Genomic DNA, 20,266 nt, shown 5'->3' on the forward strand with positions numbered 1-20,266 from the left:
TTCTAGATGAAGTATAAATGATACAGACATAAAACTCGGTGAAAATATGAGAAATAATAGTGGGCATATATGTAGTCATTTGCTGAATTTTAAATATTATGTTTCTCATAAAAAATTAAAATTTTCCCTGAAAGTGATGCTACCTAGCACAGAGTTGGCGATCAGGCGGTCCGATTCCCGTTGAAATATGGAATCTGCATATATGTTTCTTATGATGGTGACTAGCATAGATTTCATGTTTTGCTCCATAACTCATTTTGGTCAAGAAATAGGCTTGGTGAGGCAAAGGAAGTCATAAATGCACACACATAAAATGATGTCATTTCCCTTGAACCAATCAGCCCATAGGGAGGAGGGAACACCAGTAGTCTGGCCTATCCCAGTAGAGGGGTAATTCCAGAATACATCCCCCAGATTGAAAAATTCTATGATGTCACTCTGGCTATGTAAGAGAGAGAGAGGGAGATACAAGGGATATTCAAGGATTCAAAAACTCAAAAACCAGATCCAGAGGCAGCTGATTCCATTCCGGCAGAACCACCCATCAAGATTCAGCCATACCCAATAATCCAGGGAGAAAGGAGGAAAGGCAGCTGATCCCTTCTAGGAGAGCCCAGTGACCCATCCCACAGTCCACAGTGACCAGACCTTGCCCAGCTGATACCATTCCAGAGAGCCCAGTTGTTCCTTTGACCAGATCTCTTGGACCGCTGTCCCAGTGACCAGATTCCTTGTCCAGAGACCTATCTGGCTGTCCAAATTACCAAACTCAAGCTTATCGTGTAAGCATCATATCACCCAGTACCCAAAAACTGCATATCCCGCTCTTTTACCCTTGCATCCTATTTAAATCCTATTAAAATCCCAAAAGAAAAAAAACAAAATTACCAGTATCATCTATTCAACTTCCGTTATAGAAGAATCTGTGTTAGTCCATATCTGTTAGCATATTCCTTTTATTATTATTTCAGTTATCTGTATAAGTCCTTAGTACCATTTTGAAATAAATTAACGAATTCCCCTATAAGGAGGTATGTGGTGCAAGCGGTTAAAATTCGAAATTAACCCCCTTGTGTGCAGTGTCTTTCGTTAATAATATAGTCATTAAAATATAGCCTCAGTAGAACCTGTCACTGTGCAACAAAAAACGAATTTGCCCTGTATTGTGCTTTTCTCTAAATTCTGATTTGCCTTTTTCCCATAAAAAAACCCAAACATAATCCCATTAAGAATATTCCCTTTCCCTCAGAATCCTGTCTGTTATGTGCCTTTGTTTATCATCCAAAAACTGATTTCCGGTTTTGACAGCTAAGCCCCTTTTCTTAGCTGCTTGTCATTTTAAAGCCTGTGTAAAATAAGAGTTGCAATTCTGCCTTGTGTGTTTTCTTCTGCATTGTTTTCCTTTCAAAATCAATGTTCTTACCTATGTTCATGTTGCTTTGGTGCCTTGCTCAGTAGTCTGTAAGCTTCCTGGTCTCTTAGGTGAAGCCACATGAATTTCTGTCATAGCTATCCTAAAACAATTGTAAACTGAAATACAAGTAATAAGTAAAATCTGAGTATGCCATTTTGCTCCTTTTGAAGGTTTTCATTTTCATTTCTGCCCTCCCATATTGGGGTGGTGGGCTGAAATTTAAATCTGATTTTCCCCTCTTCTTTCTGACTCATTGCCACTGCTTTCCATCTAGAAAGAATTTCTTCACCAGGTGTTTGGGAAGTGATGCAGGGGGAGTGCTTAACCTTTGTGCTATCTGTTAATTTAAAGAAAAGTAATTTTGTTTCTGTTTCTAATAAAGGTTATGTATCTTATGTTAGGAGTGTGAAGTAACTGCATTGGTGGATTTTTGCATGTATACAGCCACACATTGGTGGCTGCTGCCCTAATTTTGATTTGCTTGATTTTCTGTGAATTCTAAAAATTAATAAATATTTCATTGTTACACAGCGTACTGGTTCATAGTCCATGGCGACACTGGGTATTTGTTAAGGTGGGTGTGAGACAGGTTGGGTGCTGACTCAAACCAAGAACCCAGGATTCAAATAAAAATAGAGCGTTTTTATTGTGCGCCACATTCATTGTCAGTCGAAAGAGTCTCTGGCTGGAGTGTGCCATGTTCTAAAATTGTTACAGAACCAATGTGTGAAAGCCCCACTCTCTAATTTCGCAGCCCAGTGGCCTCGCCTTTTTTTGACCCTGCACCTTACCTTCACCTCTTTTGTTGACTATGTTGTGCCTTCATGCAGAAGGCACAACTCTCCCAGACTTCGAAAGTGAATGCCTGGAGTGCCAGCCACTCCAGCTTCAAACTCCTCCATCCTGCATTGGTCTCTCTCTGTCTCCATCACACTTTCGGTAGAAAAGATAAAGGCAATGATCAAGATATGGTTTATGCTACTGTGGATGCCAAACTTCCACTCCCTTTCCCACCTCCTCCAAACCATTGCTGCACTTGATCTGCCGTTACGCCATGTTTTGGTGACGGCCATTTTGATGCACTACTTTGGCAACAGAAACCCTTTTGGTGCTGCCAGAGTAGAGCAAAAGCCAATTTGGTGGCGGCCATTTGGCACGAGGGTCAGTTAGGCGCAGCTGCTAAGTGTCAGCATTTACCAGCTGAATTTGCAGGTCATTTCTAAATGACCTTGGCAACTGATGATTTTCAGGAGATAAACATGCTGCAAGGTCAGCTGTCAGGGGTGGACTGGCCTATATGGAACTTTGGAGATTTTCCGGTAGACATCTGCACCATGACACTCTTTTGTGTGCCATTTCCAAATGATCCCATAGGAAAATGGTTGGACCTGCTGAAAACGTGTAATCTGGGGCCACTTCAAAATTATTTCCAGGGCCTCTTTTGGTTCCCAGTCCACCCCTGTCAACTGCTAAATATTGATATTTAGCAGCTGTACCTAAAAAAAGCCCTCATGCCAAATGAGTGCATAACACACATTCATTTTATTTTTCTGGTAAGTGTACTACTACCACTGAGTTAAGTTGAATCTGGGTAAGACTCTTGAAACTGAGACTTATTGGCTGAAAGAGGGACTTCCAGGACCTCCCTTGTTTTTGCATATTTAATGTAACTTTGGGTTTCACCCTAAATTACTAGGGTAATCGGATGTGGACTCACTGCTCTTAGAGATGCACAGCTCCATCCTACTGATGAGGTCCAATGAGGCTGAAACAAGTGTCTGGGGTTGTTGTCGGTACTCTTGTTCAGAGGAGAATTGTCTGGCATTTTGGTGCTGGACTGCCCAGGATAATATTTTATGGATATTTCTCCCCTGTGAAAGAGATAGTTAGCACACAAATCTGGGTAAGATTCTCAAAACCGGGATGTTTTGGCTTGCAAAGGGACTCCCAGGACTCCCCTTGTTTTTGCTTATTTAAGTGCTATATGGCATTATTACAGGGGCTAGAAGGCAGTAATGGTTGGGGCAATTAAGAACTCGGGAAGAAGTGTGTGTGAAAGAAAGGATGTAGGGCAGATGAGAGGTGGGTGTTATAAGAATGCATCCCTCACTCTGGACGGAAGGATGACAGAACACATCTATGGATTTCAGCATTTATTTAGTAACTAACTTTCACTTCCATTGGTGGGCTCCTCCTCTTCCTACTCCTGCATCCCATTCCCTAACCCCTTGTGCTCTTCCTTCTACCTTGTAACACCTTCCCCTCACATATCTCCATACATCCATGTTACACTGATTCGATGAGTCAGTATTGTTTCTTAATGGGCTGCTGTGGGGGTGGAGGCTGGCTCAGCTGGGTCTCCTTCCCCTACTCCCTCTGGGGTTGTGGAATTACCCCCTGCCTCTTCAATCTCACCTCCGGACGCATTCGTCCCTTGCCCGTTGTCATCCTCAGGCTTGAAGCGTCTAAAGAATTACAGATTACTTGTGATGACCTTCTGTGCATTGGCGGCCATTACCATGGATCCTTTTATTTCTGTCACCTACAGGGACATGATGTCATATCGTGCATCATGTTTTCCTCTGTATACGTTGTTTCACTCACACTTCTCCTTCCTCAAAGGTCTTCTCCTGTGCTCCCCGCGTCTGGTCTGCCTTCTTTGGGTGCTTCCTTTGCCACAGCATCCCATTCTCTGACTTCGCCTTCCAGTGCTGCTCTGTCTTCCAGGCTCCTCCAGGTCCTGGTGGCCCCTTGGGGTAGGCTTGTCTTGGCCTCATTAGATCCCCAGGTGGCACTCCAGTCACAGAATGTGGTGTTTTTTGGTAGTGGTGGAGCATGCGGCATAGAGCTTGCTGGATTGACATTTCCTCGATGACTGCTTCTTGGTGGTTCTTTTGATTGATGACATGAACCGCTCCACCAACCCATTGGACTGCGTCCATAACGGTGTTATCGCTATGGTTGAATCCTAGGTGTTATGCAAACCTCTGAATGCATGACTGTTAAAGGGCGGTCCATTGTCTGTCTTAACTGTGGTGGGATGCCCCATTCACTGTATACTTCATCCAGGATACCGCCAACTTGGTTGAAGGATGTAGACTGAGAATGTTTGACGATGAGAAACTGGAGAATACGTCTATGATCAGTAGGAGATGGCCCCCAGTTTCAAGTGTCTCATAGAGGTCCATCGCAACACCCTTACACACCTCTTCAGGGATGCCTGTCAGCTGTAGGGGGTGTAGAGGAACACTTCTTTTGGTTCATTGACAAGGAAGGCAGCTCCTCACTGTCTCTTCTACCATGTTGTCCATCTGCAGGAACCATGCCGATTGTCTTAGTAGGTACTTGGACGCCTCTATCCCCCGATGTCCTTTGTGTGCCAACTGTACAAGCCCTCTGAGGATCGATGGCGGGATGACTATCCGGCTTCCTCTCAGCAGTATCCCTTGTTCTGACACTGCTAATTCAATGCTGACTTTCAACATGTGATCTAGTTCTTGTCTGTTTATACTCTCACGTTGTCGTGGCAGCCCTTTATAGTCTCTCCATTTGTTTGTGATGGTGAGCTTCCTGGCCCCCATGGTTTACAGATCTGTCTGTGTTGCTGTGGCTATGTCTTCGATGGTGAGTGCGGGTGGTAGGGCCTACTCCAAGACATAGGACAAGTACTCTGCATCGCCCCCTCGTGGTGACCCACTGGATCTTGTCAGGTGTCTTGAGATGTAGTCGGCCGGGTTGTTGTCTCCTCCCAATCGGTGTATTATATGATAGTCATATTCCTGGAGGCGGATACCCCACCTCTCTATTCTGGCAGGCATATGTGTCCTTGGTTTACCAAATAGTGGTAGGAGGGACTGGTGATCGGTCATGAGCGAAAACCTTTTTCAATCTACAAAGTGGCGGAAATACACGATTGCCCACACAACTGTTAGGCTTTCTTTCTCTGCCAGTCAGTATGCGCTCCCTGTGTGGGATAAGGATCTGCTTGTGTATGCTATGATGCAACTCGTCAGGGTGTCCGGCTTCTCATGTTGCGCCAGGATGGCCCTTAAGCCTTCTGGGCTGGCATCCATGACTAGTTTTGTGTGCCAGCTCGGGTTGAAATATTCTAGGTGTGTTGCGCTCGCCAGCTCCCTTTTGATTGCCTCGAACGCTATCTGGTATTCACCTGACCACTCGAAGGGTCCGCCCTTTCTCAGGAGACATTGCAGCGGCTCAGTTGTAATGGCATAGCTTTGTAGATAGCGGGCGCTGTATCCTGCCATTCCCAGGAAGGATCTAACTTCTCCCACGTTGGCAGGTCCTTTGAGTTGGTTGATTGCACATACTTTGTCGGGGTCGGGCTGCTTCCCCTCTCCGGAGAAGATGTGTTCATAGAACCTTAATTTATCCCTGCTGATGTTGCATTTGTCATAGTTCAGCATGAGTCCTGCGGGCCTCAGGATCTCACACACTTCTAGGAGAGCTTTGTCATGCTCCTCTTGCATGGTGCCATAAACCAGGATGTCATCTGAGTAGTTGAATGCTCTTCGAACTGGGAGGAGTAGGGGCCTGATAGTCTCTAAAAGATCTCTGTGGTGGAGGGGATCCCAAAATGTAGCCGCTTGTACCGACTGAGGCCATTGTGCGACTCAAATGTTGTGATCCCTCTGGAGTCAGGGTGCAGTTCGAGCTAGTGTTACCCCTGATTGTGGTCAAGTTGCGAGAAATGTGTGGTGCAGTTCAGGCTGACAATCATGTCTTCTATTCTGGGCCCTGGGTGTCTCTCTTTATCGACACAGTTGCATAGTCTGTTGCCTTCCTTTGGCACCACTACCAGTGGTGAGATCTTTGGGGTAGGCCCTGTCGCTCGTTTAATAATGTCATTTTCCAGAAGCTGCTGTAGTTCCTGTGATCTGGCGTCTTGCCAGTGGAAACCCACTCTGCACGGCTGCTCAGGGACGGGTTTGATTTGACTGTTGATGTGGAGGCTGATTACCATCCCTTTTAGTTTTCCCAACCCTTGAAAGAGTTCTGGAAACATTCCTTAGATCGATTCCTTGTTAAGCGGGGATCCCGCTAAGTGCCAGATCGATCCGCGGCTTGGTTGGCTGCTAGTGCACATTACCATGTCTCCTTCGTTGAAGTGGATGTCAATCAGGTCAATCGCTTCTGCAGTGTGGTAGCTGAGGAGACATTTTCCTTTGACAGAGCTACGTAGAACGTGAATGATGCCGTTGAATATTTTCCCATTGAACGAGAATGACTTCTCAAATTGTCCAATCGACTGTTGTGACACACTGGCTCCCCAGTGAAAGTTCCTTGCTTTGGATGGTAACAGTCTTTGCGTTTTTCCTTTAAGTCTGAATTCTTGTTTCCTCTTGATGTTGACGGTTGCTCCGGTATTGATGAGGAATCTGCATTACTGTATCCATCATTACTCACACTTTGGGTGCCTTGCTGCCTTCGTGTGTTCCCTGGATGAGATTCACAAACTCATTCGGGAATTCCGGGTCTAATGCATAAGAGAATTCATCCCAGTTTGTATATTGGTCCTCGGGGTAGCCATGTGTGTCTTCATAGTACTCAGCTTGAAATAGTGATTCGTTGACGGAGGCTTCACTGTAACCTCCTCCTTTTTTCATTGACCTTATCAGTCTCCTCGGTGGTTGCAGGTAGGACTGGCTCTGTCGCCACTGTGGGAATGATTTAGCTGGTCTGTATGGCATCCTCCAGCTGGGTTGTGTCAGCTGCGGCTGTCGTGTTGGCAGCAATGGTCTCCCTTCCCGGCACACTGTCTTGAAGTACCCTTCTCTCCCGCATCTGGATCACCTCTGCGTCATTGCCGGGCATGGCCCTTCATGTAGGAATGACTGGCTGCATTGATAGCATGATCTCTGCAGCCAGGGCCCTGGTCTCGTTTGGGCACATCCCTCTCTCCGTGGCATTATCAGCAGGGTCTAGTGGCCTGTGCTGGTTCTCTCCCTTTGTCTGCCACTGGTGAATGCTGCAACTGTCTCGTTTCTGTCCGTTTTATTCTTTCGCGTCTCAATGGCGGTGGCCTGTATTTCCACTCTCTCATGTACCCTCACCATCTCTATCACCTCCTCTATCGATAGGGGTTTCTCCAGAAGTTGTTTTGAGAGTACGGATGATAGATACTCTTCTATTATGCGGAGCTGGACCACCTCTTTGTCCGAGAAGGCAGAGAATGCGCAGTGGACGGGGTCGCGTAATGAACTCCTCCACCGTTTCGTGTGAGGCTTAATAGCGTTGGCTGAACACATATCGTTCATAGTCCCTATTTGGTTATATCAAGAGTTTCCTGTGCAATGCGGTCAAAGTGTTTAGTAGGTGTTTTTGTCTTCGGGCGGAATGGTCTTCATGATGCTGTTAATCTCAGTCCCAGACAGATTTGTGAAAATGTCTTTTAGCACTGGAGACTTTTCTTTCACCTCAGCTTTGATGAAACCGGCAAAGTCATCGACCCATTATGTCCATCTAGGCCCCCTTGCTGCTTGTGGCTGAAGGGTGAATGGTGTAGGCTTCCTAAGGAATGCTACACTGCTTGTGGTGCACAGGGGTGCATCTTGCCCATCTGCCTGGTCCACCATGCTCCTTGACAATCAGGCGTGTAAGTTGGGCACATTTCTGGCTGTGTGTTCTTTTTTTTTTCAAGGGTCTAGTCATGTCCAGGTGGACTGAGTAAGTGTAGGACCCCAGTGCAGACCGTGGTGCAGTTGCTGTGTCAGCGGTGTGTGGTCCTTCACTGCGTGGCTTGTGGTCTGGCTGCCCTGCAGTTGTGGGCTTGTGTGTGGTATTTTGCTTTTTCCTTTACTATTTTCTTTTCTTGTGCCCAGCGTTAGTGTCGCGCTATTCCACAGTCACTGGTGCTGAGTTTAACCGACTTGCATATTTGTCTTCCTTTAGGGCTTGCACGACTCCTTTGCAAGCAGTTGATGTGAACATTGCTGGTGTTCCTATAGTGGTGGTTCTTCTGTGTCGCTTGGGCTAGTGGGGCTTGCCACCATAGCTCGGGCCCGCAGGGCTGCAGTGCTAACGTTGCCAGCTTCCACGGTGCTGCTCTGCAGGCCTTTGCTGGTGGGCTGCTCGCTCAATGTGTGTGCCACGGGGTGGCGCTCCTCCTCCTTTCTGTTCCCTGTCTCTCGTGAGTTCAAGGGTGCCAGCACGGGTGCTACAGTGAGGCTGGGAGACTCTAAGGACAGCTCTGCGGGCCAAAGGACGCCGGATGGTGCGATGAAATGTGCAGTACGCAAGGACAGGACAGCGCAGTGCCATAATGAAGGAGAATGAGGATTTCTTGGTTAATCCTTATCACCTGTTGTTATAAGGATTTGTCCCTCACTCAGGACGGAAGGATGACAGGACACGTCTATAGATTTCAGCATTTATTTACTGACTAACTTTCACTTACCTTGCCAGGCTCCTCCTCTTCCTCCTCTCGCCTCCCATTCCTTAACCTAGTCCTTCTCCCTCGTAACAGTGGGGACGGGCACAGGCAAGCATTGGCTGAGTAAAAGGGTATTGTATAGCCCAGTGCTTGAAAATAAAATATAAAATGCCACAAGATAATAAAATAACCAGCAAGGTGTAAAGTAAAGAAACCTCAGCAGGTGAGGACCATAACTGATAGCTTCTGGTCTTCCTCCTGGAGGAGGGAGGTTGACTGTGATGATATTTTGAAATCCGTGAAGCAGAAGATCATATTCTGCGTTGATATCTCTGATAACTTCTTCAGAGCACTCACCCTCGAGAACTTGTCTGAGGTTACATCAAGACACCACCTCTGGTTGAAGCCATGGAACAGGGAATCTTCTCAGAGGGCTGTTCTTAAACTCCCATTTTGGGGTCAACTCCAGTTTGGTTCCAGAATGCACAAAATAGTTAAGGAAACTCAGGATGGGAGAAAGCTGTCTACCGCCACTAGACTGAAATAGTTATCAGTCTAGATGGACTCCTCCATCTACCAGAGGACTGCAAAAGGCTTGTTACCAAGGAAGTAGTACCTTCAAACCCATCTCTTCCCAACCAAAGACAACTGCCTCGCATCGACCTTCCTGACTGTGAGCAGGCCTCCTGTTCCCCTCATATTCACCCGACACCTTCATGAGCAGAGGGGCCTCTGTATGACTGCCACACTGTTTTTAAAAAGGAGGTTTCCAATGTATGGGTTCAGGATATTGTACAGGATTACTATTGCATATAGTTTCTTTCCTTCCTCCTAAAGTCGGGGTGGGTAATTCCACAGTGACCAAGGGATCACTTGAAAATGAATGCACTGCAAAAGGGCATTCAATTCTTAGATTCTAGAGGGCAGTGACTCCAATGCCATGCCTAGAAGAGAACAAGGAGGTATTTTCCATTGTATTGCTTGTGCAGAAACCCTCAGGTGAATGGAGACCTGTAAAATACCTGAATAGAAGGATTTTATTTGTTCAGAGACTGCTGTCCAAGATTGGAAACCCTCTTTTCCATCATTTTCATAATGAACCTGGATGATGTCCTTACATTAGTTGGCCTGGATGATGCCTTTTCCACATGCTTATCCATCCAGCAATTCCTGTTTTTTTTTTTTTCCAGTGGAAGGAGACCAGTTCATGTTTTCGGTGTTCCCCTATAGCATGAAGTCTGCACCAAGGTTCTGTTCCCTCTAGATGGCCTTTTCTATCAAAAGGATTTTTCCCTACTGTCATACCTGGACACTGATTTGATCCATGCACCATCCCAGGTTCAGTTCACCCAGGATACAGCCCTGGTCTGTTGCATCTCTCACTTCGGCTGGCTTCTCAGCTCTCAGCAATCATTATTGTCTCTGCCCCAGACACTGGAATGTGTGGGGAGGGTGTCAATTTGACACTGTGAATGGTACAGTATAGCTCCATCCCGCCAGAGCATGCAAGCTGAAAACAAGACTCTCTTCTCTACTTAACTCTGCATTGGTTGATGGTTCAGAAGGATCTAGCAACTACTGTTTTCATCATTTATTAGGAAGCGAATCACCTCAGATCTTTGATGAAATTATGAAAAGTGGGTCCCCATGGCAAGGTATTGGGCCAAGAGATTAAAAGAGTTTTTGGGGGACTCTACACTCCCGCCTGGGATTTCCCTGGCACAAACTGACCCTATCATTCTCACAACCAATGCACCCCAGAAAGGCTTGGGGGCACCTTTGATTAGTCAGTTTGGCATACATGGGAGGTGGTCACCTTCAGCCAGCAGCAGATCATCCAACTGGAAGGAACTGTAGGCAATCTGACAAGACTTTCACTATCTTGTGCCACACCTCAGTGGGAAGGTTGTCCTTGTGTCATGTTTGCCATGTTCAATATCAACCAACAGTGAGGGACCCTGTCTCCCTCTTTCAATGAAGTGGCTTCCCTAAAAAAAGGATACATTGTAGGTTTATCTTCTCGCCCTGAGAGTGGTTATCTCGTGGGTATCCTCAACACCAGGTAGTCAGCTGCCAGTTTCTGTCATCAGTGGAGTACGCCCTATCGGTTAGGACCTTGCACCTTGTCTGCTCCCACCTGGGCTCACCCTCAATAGACCTCTTTGTCTCCCAGTTGTACACTCTCCTTCCACTCTTCTTCTTCCCAGTCAAGGACCTCAAACACCTGGAAGCATATGCCCTGTCCACAGCCTGGCCATGTGACCAGCTTCATTCCTTCCCTCTCTTCCCCCACTTGCAGAGGTTCTTGGTTGGGATACAGAGAGAAAGGCCCTTGGAAGCCCACCTCGTAAAGGAGTTTGAGATTTCCTGCCCTTGTTACAGGTCCCCTTTTCCTATGTGGAACCTTCCTCTTGTTCTTAGTGCATTGTCATCAGAGCTGTCTGAGCCATTAGAATCCATTCCTGTTTCCTTATAACCTGTCACTTCCAGGTCTCCATTCCCTCAGCCCAAAGTCTGGCCAAACTATAGGCTTTCATCAACACTCCTCCTTACTTGTGGTTTGTCCCCGAGGGATTGATTTGGCAGCCTTCACATCTGTTCCTCCCCAAGGTGATATCTGGCTTTCACCTAAATGAAGATCTAGTCCTTGCAACCCTGGGCTGTGACTCTGCCTCAATCCACCCCCAAATCCTCTATATGTTGCTATAGTGGTCTGAATCTAGTTGAAAACACTTTTTTTCCCCAAACAGGGCAAATAGGGCAATTCCCTGTTTGCCTCCTTCAGTTCTTGCTGTACAGGGAATAATCAATGTGTGTCTTATTTGAGTAGGTGGGCCATTACTGGGAATGATCTTGATTAACTCTGGGTTTGGCACAAACGGTCCTGGGAGGTTCATTATCATGGGTGGCTTTTAAGGGGATTCTGCTTGATGACAGTTGTCATCCCCAGACACCTGAATCCCCTATTACACACTCTATGTGGGCCCACATCAAACCTACTTTGGGTCAGCTGACCTGTCCTGACTCATTTTATCATTAAATGTCATGTGTGAATCACTTCATGGTCTGGCTGGTCCTTGGAAATATCTGGTGCATTGCTTCTGAGCTCTCATTATGTTAGGACTGGGATGAGGAAAAGGGACAAAGAGGTAATGCACAGATTAATTACCGATATTCTCATTACACTGAGTCCTTCTCTTTCTCTTCTCAGTGTTACAACTCACTGTCCCTAGCCCAGGGTGGATATGGCTTACTGATGACTGCTTTGACGTTTGCTGGTTAGATTGTGACCTATTTATATACCCTCCCCCTTAAGGGCATGCCCATAGACCTTACAAAATTTGGGTGGGGGTTTACTTTTAGCCATTACACTCAATGAGGAAGTATGTCTCATGATGTTAGAACTGGGACAAGGAAGAGAAGGACTCATCACGTTTCATTAAACCAAACTCACACCACCTCCACAATGGTCATGTTGCTCACTTGTAGGGTTTGGCTTGCATGCTTATACTACAGTAAGGAATCATTTTGGGCGAAAGCGAAACAAGGATATTTCTCACAGATTTGTGGCTCTAAACGCTAGTGCTGGGGTAATGGTGATGTCATGCAAATTCAGGGTAGGTCTGTGACTGACTGCCATACCCTCTGTACTCTGTAGCCCTTCAGGTTGCCAGGTGTGAGGCATTCGACCATCCGCAAGGAGAGTGTGCGCTCGGCTGGGCTGTTTTTTGGTGATTTTCTAGGAAATGGAATGATGGGAGATCAACCTCTGAAAATGGGTGGGGCTAATCCACACAGATTTTGTCTCTACATGGGGAGTAAAATATAGACATTAGCCCATTCAGGAAGACCAGGAAGCCACAGATGTATGGGCTTTCCTCTAATGTTTATGACTCTGCTTGTGTTGCCTAGGAAACGTCGGGAGGAGAGGAAAAGCAGGAGGACGACGGTTACGTCTGGGCATATTAGGCTGTCCGGGCTGGAAAGAAAAGGATTCCTGTTGCTCGTCCTGAGGTGCCGTTGCACTAAGGAAAGCCTGCGTTTGAGTTGATACGACGACCGGTTGTCGCCACATAAAGTTTACAGAGTTAAGAGGCTAGAGATCGAAGAAATACAACGCCGGCGTCGGTGCCATTACAGAGTAGCCGAAGAGGGGCGTGTGCTCCGCAGCTGTTTCTACGAAGAAGACAGCTGATCTCCCAGCCTGCCGTGTCAGCCTGTCGGATGCGGCCAGCAAGGGGAATCTGAGGAGGCGGAGACAGCGGGCGCTGAAGTCAGAAGACCAGCTGACAAGAAAATACCGAGAGAAGTGAAGACAACGCGAGGGAATCCTGTTTGAAACCAGCAGTAGCACACTTTGCTACGAAGGTACGTGAAGCACCGGGAGAGGGAAAAAGCAAAGAAAGAGAGCATATGTACATAGAGTAGTGCGGAGGAGCTATAGAAGGCTGCGTAGGCAGAGAAAAGAGACAGAAAGGCCGTGTACCAACGGAGCGCCCGTCATAAACCTCGTATGGGCAATGTCGTTGAGTAGTCCACATCATTACGAACTTCCAATAAACAGTTCATCAAGAAAACCTAAATAAAAGAGACTGCTAAGTTAAATGTTTCCTCCAAGTTGAATGGGACTAATTCAAGAGGAAGTTAAGAGACATATACAGTGTAAGAAAGAAAGAGCAACAGATCTGGAAAAGACATTTAGAGACTTACCTGAGAAGTAGAGTCCTAGAGTGTTCTACAAGAAGGTCTTGGGTTTCAAACCTACTGCAAGGGAAAACGTATCCTTTTCAACCTATAAAAGAAAGATAGAAAACAGTTGTTACAATAAAAAAGAGGATTCTCGTTGCAATTCTCACCACCTACATATTGGCTCTGAGTCTCATTCATGTTTGAAAAAAACTAACTTGTCACAAGTGGTGTCAGAAGTGGGATTCTGAGAACGTCATGGAGGACCTCATTAAGACCCTTTCCGAGGGACAACAGATGCTACAACAAGCCATACAAATGCAGAATCAGCAAGCACAAGCAGATAGATTAGCATTCCAACAGGCATTACAAATGCAGCAAGCGCAGTTGTTGGAAGTCACAAATATCAGGAATAATCCTCAAGTCCCTACTTCCGTATTACAAAAATACTCAGTAGGAGAAGACCCAGCACATTTTTTCGTGAACTTCGAGAGGGTCGCTCGAAATGCCCAATGGCCTACCGAGAGATGGTGCCACTACATCGCACCATTGATGACCGGTGAGATGCAGTCAGCTTATCAGACCGCAAATCCCACGGGGAATACCACTTATGGAGACATGAAGAAGGTGGTTCTAGAACGTATGGGACAAGATGAGGAGACCTATCGTATCAAGTTCAGAGAGGTTAGACTGGGGGAAGAGGAGACCCCAAGACAGTTGTTCTACCGAGTGAAAGAACTGGCCGAGAAGTGGTTACAACCCACTGTGTCCGCACCGGCTGAGATATTGGAAAAGGTCATCTTGGAGCAATTCATAGAAGGACTACCCGGCCCAGTACAACGATGGGTCAAGCAACACCATCGATTGTCATTGTTAGAGGCAGTGGAAGTAGCGGCGGCGTATCAAAAGGCAGGACAGGGCCGGGTGTTGACCTATGCATCTAGTTCTAAACCACACGTCATGATGAATAAACCTACACCCCAACCAAGATGGCCTCATCCTATGTTGAGAAAACCCGAAGGGGAGAACTTCCGGATCAGACCTAGCAGTGAGGGACCCTCGAATTATCGTACAGCGACAACGTCTATTCGAGGCCCACAGTGCTTTGATTGTGGAGAATGGGGGCATCTCGCCAGATTCTGTCCAAAGAAACTAAAACCAGAACCAATGGATGTGAGTGTTCTAGAATCTATGAAAGAAAGAGACTACCCGGAAACTATACACGGAAGACAGTCTCAATATTTATATACCTGTGAGGCGGAGGTCGACGGGAAGCCTACCACTGCCCTAGTTGATTCCGGAAGTCTACAGACAGCGGTGACCTCAGAACTGGTAGGTGAAAGTCCTCATTCAGCAGGGGAAATTCCTATTAGATGTGTGCATGGGGATATAAAAGCGTACCCTGCAAGAAAGATACAAATTAAGGTGGGTGGAGAAACAGTCGGAGTGAAAGCAGCGGTACTACCCAGTCTACCGAAGCCCTTACTAATTGGCTCCGATCTACCGAAATTCTCTAAACTAATTCATGAGATTGAGAAGAGCTGGTGGGAAATGGCCCCTTTTCATGGAGAGGAAATAACCTCCCCGTACCCCAAACCTCAGACGAGTCGGAAACTAAGGAGGAAAATGAAGGAGGAGTGGAGAACTAAGAATGTGTGTCCAGTATCCGTAGATTGGAGGTTAGATGAGGAGGGCGATAGTTTCAGAACCGCTCAGGACCTGGATCCATTACTCCAATATGCACGAGAGCGGGCTAAAGAGGTTTCACCTGGAGAAGGTCCTCATTTCATCAAGGAAAAGGGACTACTGTATAGAGTGAGCAAAACTAGGAGTGGGGAGGTGTTGAAGCAGTTGGTGGTCCCAAGCAAATATTATACGACGGTTCTAGAGGTCGCTCATGTACAGATCGGGGAGGGACATCTCGGAACCGAAAAGACGTCTAAGAAGATTTTGGATAGATTCTACTGGCCAGGGATATACCAGCAGGTGGCTAGATTTTGTCAGTCATGCGAGGAGTGTCAAAAGAAAAATAGAGAGAACATCAAGAAGGCACCCCTGCAACCTATGCCGTTGGTACTTGAGCCCTTCAGCCGAATAGGAATTGATGTTGTCGGACCCCTGGAACCGACCAGAAGAGGTCATAAATATATACTGGTTATCGTAGACTATGCTACAAGGTATCCGGAGGCTTTTCCCCTAAAGGCAACAAATACGCAACAAATATGTGATGTCCTAGTTCCCTTCATTGGACGAGTGGGAATTCCTAAAGAAATTGTCACGGACCGTGGAACCAACTTCATGTCCAACGTTTTGAAGCAAGTCTGTGAAACCCTCAAAATTGAACATTTAAAGACAGCAGTCTATCACCCACAGACTGATGGTTTAGTGGAACGCTATAACCAAACGATCAAACAAATGTTACGGAAGACAACCTCGCCAGAAAACAAAGACTGGGACAGAATGCTACCCTGGATATTGATGTCCCTGAGGAACACTCCCCAGTCGTCAACAGGGTTTTCCCCCTTCGAACTGTTGTTCGGGAGGCCTGTAAGGACTCTATTAGATGTGTTGAAGGAAAACTGGGAAGAGCAGTTAGATAATGAGGTGTCGTTGACCGAATATGCCTCCCAATTACGGGAGAGGATAGAGAAATTGCAGGCTACAGCTAGCAATAACCTTCTTCAAGCCCAGATAAACCAAGAAAGATATTACAATCAAAAGGCCCAGCTACGTACCTTTAATATAGGAGATCAGGTTTTGGTACTACTACCCACTTCGGACAATAAGATGTTGGCTACCTGGAAGGGGCCTTTTGAAATTCAAGAAGTTTTAGGACCATTAACATACAAGGTGAAACAACCTGGTACGAGACTGTCGTGCCAAACATATCATGTGAATTTATTAAAAAAATGGATGCCACCCATTCAACCTATAGCTATGATTTCTAGTGAACCCTCATCGGAAGAACATTTTCCCCAACTTAAAGAAAGAATAGGAATTGAAAGTTTGAATATCAATCTTGAACTGAAGTTTGCCGAAAAGTCTGAGCTGAACCATCTCTTGCAAGAGTTTGCGGAAATCTTTTCTTCTCTTCCAGGGAGAACTAATCTAACATGTCATCACATAACCACCAAACCCGGCTCTATCGTTCGTCTCAGACCCTACCGAATCCCTGAATCAAAGATACAAGCTATCAATCAAGAAGTGAAGGAAATGTTAGATTTAGGGATCATCGAACCTTCATATAGTGACTGGAGTTCTCCGGTGGTCTTAGTACCGAAAGCCGACGGCACCGTAAGATTTTGTATGGACTTCCGGAAAGTAAACGAAGTTTCCAAATTTGATGCCTACCCAATGCCACGAATAGAGGACCTCTTGAATAACCTGGGGAAGGCCAAGTTTCTAACTACCATTGATCTAACCAAAGGTTATTGGCAGATTCCTTTGTTACCATCGGACAAAGAAAAGACGGCGTTTGCAACACCTACTGGGTTATATCAATTCACGGTACTACCTTTTGGCCTACATGGGGCTCCGGCAACATTTCAGAGGTTGATGAACCACCTAGTAAAAGGACATGAAAGTTATGTCGGAGCATATCTGGATGACATTATCATTTACAGCCAGAGCTGGGAGGAGCATCTAATACATCTACGGAAGATGTTTGAGACTCTGAGAGGGGCCGGATTGCACATAAACCCCAAGAAAACTCATGTGGCAACCTTTCGTACGAAATATCTGGGGTATTATGTGGGGCAAGGGATGATAAAGCCACAAGAGGAGAAAGTGAAGGCCATCAAGCAATTAAAATTCCCTGAGACCCCGAAGCAAGTAAGGGCCCTTCTGGGGTTTGTGGGGTATTATAGAAGGTTTATCCCACATTTTTCCACGTTGGCTTCCCCTTTAACAGACCTATTAAAAAAACACACTGGGAACAGAAAAGCTTGGAAAACGGTTGAAACCCTAAGGGCCTTTAATGGCTTAAAAGAAGCTCTCACCAATCAGGCGGTTTTACACTGTCCTGATTTTAGTGCACCATTTGTTCTACAGACTGATGCCTCAGGTACAGGTCTTGGGGCAGTACTTTACCAAAAGGAAGGAGAAAGAGAAAGGCCTATCCTATTCATAAGTAGGAAGTTGCTACCTCATGAACTAAGCTACCCAACCATCGAGAAGGAATGTTTGGCAGTCAAGTGGGCCATTGAAACACTTAGGTATTACCTACTTGGTCGAGAGTTTACACTGATAACTGACCATGCACCGTTAGTTTGGCTATCCCGAAACAAGGACTCGAACCAACGAGTGTTGAGGTGGTTCCTTTCCCTTCAGCCCTTCTCATTTAAAACTATTCACCAACCGGGGAAGATGCTTTCACGGGCTGATTTCTTGTCCAGAGCAGAAACCCTTCCCGAGCGTAAGGGCTTAGTAGAGGGGGTGTGACGGAGTCAGTCTCTACATGGGGAGTAAAATATAGACATTAGCCCATTCAGGAAGACCAGGAAGCCACAGATGTATGGGCTTTCCTCTAATGTTTATGACTCTGCTTGTGTTGCCTAGGAAACGTCGGGAGGAGAGGAAAAGCAGGAGGACGACGGTTACGTCTGGGCATATTAGGCTGTCCGGGCTGGAAAGAAAAGGATTCCTGTTGCTCGTCCTGAGGTGCCGTTGCACTAAGGAAATCCTGCGTTTGAGTTGATACGACGACCGGTTGTCGCCACATAAAGTTTACAGAGTTAAGAGGCTAGAGATCGAAGAAATACAACGCCGGCGTCGGTGCCATTACAGAGTAGCCGAAGAGGGGCGTGTGCTCCGCAGCTGTTTCTACGAAGAAGACAGCTGATCTCCCAGCCTGCCGTGTCAGCCTGTCGGATGCGGCCAGCAAGGGGAATCTGAGGAGGCGGAGACAGCGGGCGCTGAAGTCAGAAGACCAGCTGACAAGAAAATACCGAGATAAGTGAAGACAACGCGAGGGAATCCTGTTTGAAACCAGCAGTAGCACACTTTGCTACGAAGGTACGTGAAGCACCGGGAGAGGGAAAAAGCAAAGAAAGAGAGCATATGTACATAGAGTAGTGCGGAGGAGCTATAGAAGGCTGCGTAGGCAGAGAAAAGAGACAGAAAGGCCGTGTACCAACGGAGCGCCCGTCATAAACCTCGTATGGGCAATGTCGTTGAGTAGTCCACATCATTACGAACTTCCAATAAACAGTTCATCAAGAAAACCTAAATAAAAGAGACTGCTAAGTTAAATGTTTCCTCCAAGTTGAATGGGACTAATTCAAGAGGAAGTTAAGAGACATATACAGTGTAAGAAAGAAAGAGCAAAAGATCTGGAAAAGACATTTAGAGACTTACCTGAGAAGTAGAGTCCTAGAGTGTTCTACAAGAAGGTCTTGGGTTTCAAACCTACTGCAAGCGAAAACGTATCCTTTTCAACCTATAAAAGAAAGATAGAAAACAGTTGTTACAATAAAAAAAGAGGATTCTCGTTGCAATTCTCACCACCTACATATTGGCTCTGAGTCTCATTCATGTTTGAAAAAAACTAACTTGTCACAGTGGGGGTTTACTTTTAGCCATTACACTCAATGAGGAAGTATGTCTCATGATGTTAGAACTGGGACAAGGAAGAGAAGGACTCATCACGTTTCATTAAACCAAACTCACACCACCTCCACAATGGTCATGTTGCTCACTTGTAGGGTTTGGCTTGCATGCTTATACTACAGTAAGGAATCATTTTGGGCGAAAGCGAAACAAGGATATTTCTCACAGATTTGTGGCTCTAAACGCTAGTGCTGGGGTAATGGTGATGTCATGCAAATTCAGGGTAGGTCTGTGACTGACTGCCATACCCTCTGTACTCTGTAGCCCTTCAGGTTGCCAGGTGTGAGGGATTCGACCATCCGCAAGGAGAGTGTGCGCTCGGCTGGGCTGTTTTTTGGTGATTTTCTAGGAAATGGAATGATGGGAGATCAACCTCTGAAAATGGGTGGGGCTAATCCACACAGATTTTTTAATGCTCGCCGCACAACAAACACATAGTCCAGTATACTCTGCGGAACACAGCCTACAGGTGTAGTCCTCTCTGTCACATTTATTTAACAGGTGACAGTGAATGGTGCACGAAAACATCCAGAGGAGAAGGGCAACACCTTCCTCCTCCCATGGCCAGACTAATTAAATATCAAAGACTCCATGGAACTGCCTTGTTCCATTATTTAAGTTCTCTGTGGTGGCCGGTGCATACTGATGAGAGTTAATTGAAGCAGGCAGGTGAATAGGCCTGGTCACAGAACTTAACTATTGGCAGGAAAACTAACACCTCTTTGATATGCAATGTGTAACCTTGAAGCTAGCTCCAACCCCTCTGTATGAAGGACAGTAAATTTCATGTCTGGGTCCACTATTTACCATATACAACCCCTGCAGCGGGGACCCTTTTAAGAGGGACAAAGTATGTGATTGAGGAAACAGAAATCTGTTCTCACCACAAACTTCAAGGGAGACCCGTACTTTGATCAAGAGCCACAGATGGCTCAGTTAACCAGAGAGACACTTTAATCTACAAAAGACAGGAAGATGGGTGGGACATAGGAGTACATGGTGTCACCTCTTACCTTTCCTGTTGCAAAGCACACTGGTCCTCACCTCGCGCATAAGAGAATATTGTTGGTGGGGACCCAGGATAGGCTCCTTAAGGTAGGCTTAGCCTGCACCAATCACTGGGGCTCATTTGGCTTTAAAAGAGGACTGAGCCCCTCACTTAGGAGATC

The 20,266-nt window shown here is 46.2% G+C and overlaps 1 long non-coding RNA gene across 2 annotated transcripts in view; it reads right to left on the reverse strand.

Moving 5' to 3' along the window:
* Positions 1-20,266, reverse strand: part of LOC138504704 (uncharacterized) — a 196,532-nt gene that overhangs the window by 67,931 nt on the left and 108,335 nt on the right. For both annotated transcript variants that reach the window (XR_011279912.1, XR_011279913.1), the window contains exons 2-3: positions 18,846-18,927; positions 13,515-13,596 (exon numbers count right to left, since the gene is read on the reverse strand). This is a non-coding gene — a long non-coding RNA (uncharacterized lncRNA). The remainder of the gene's footprint in view (positions 1-13,514; positions 13,597-18,845; positions 18,928-20,266) is intronic.

Source organism: Ambystoma mexicanum, chromosome 11 (genome assembly GCF_040938575.1).
Source record: "Ambystoma mexicanum isolate Mex_15411 chromosome 11, UKY_AmexF1_1, whole genome shotgun sequence".
Lineage (NCBI taxonomy): Eukaryota > Metazoa > Chordata > Amphibia > Caudata > Ambystomatidae > Ambystoma > Ambystoma mexicanum.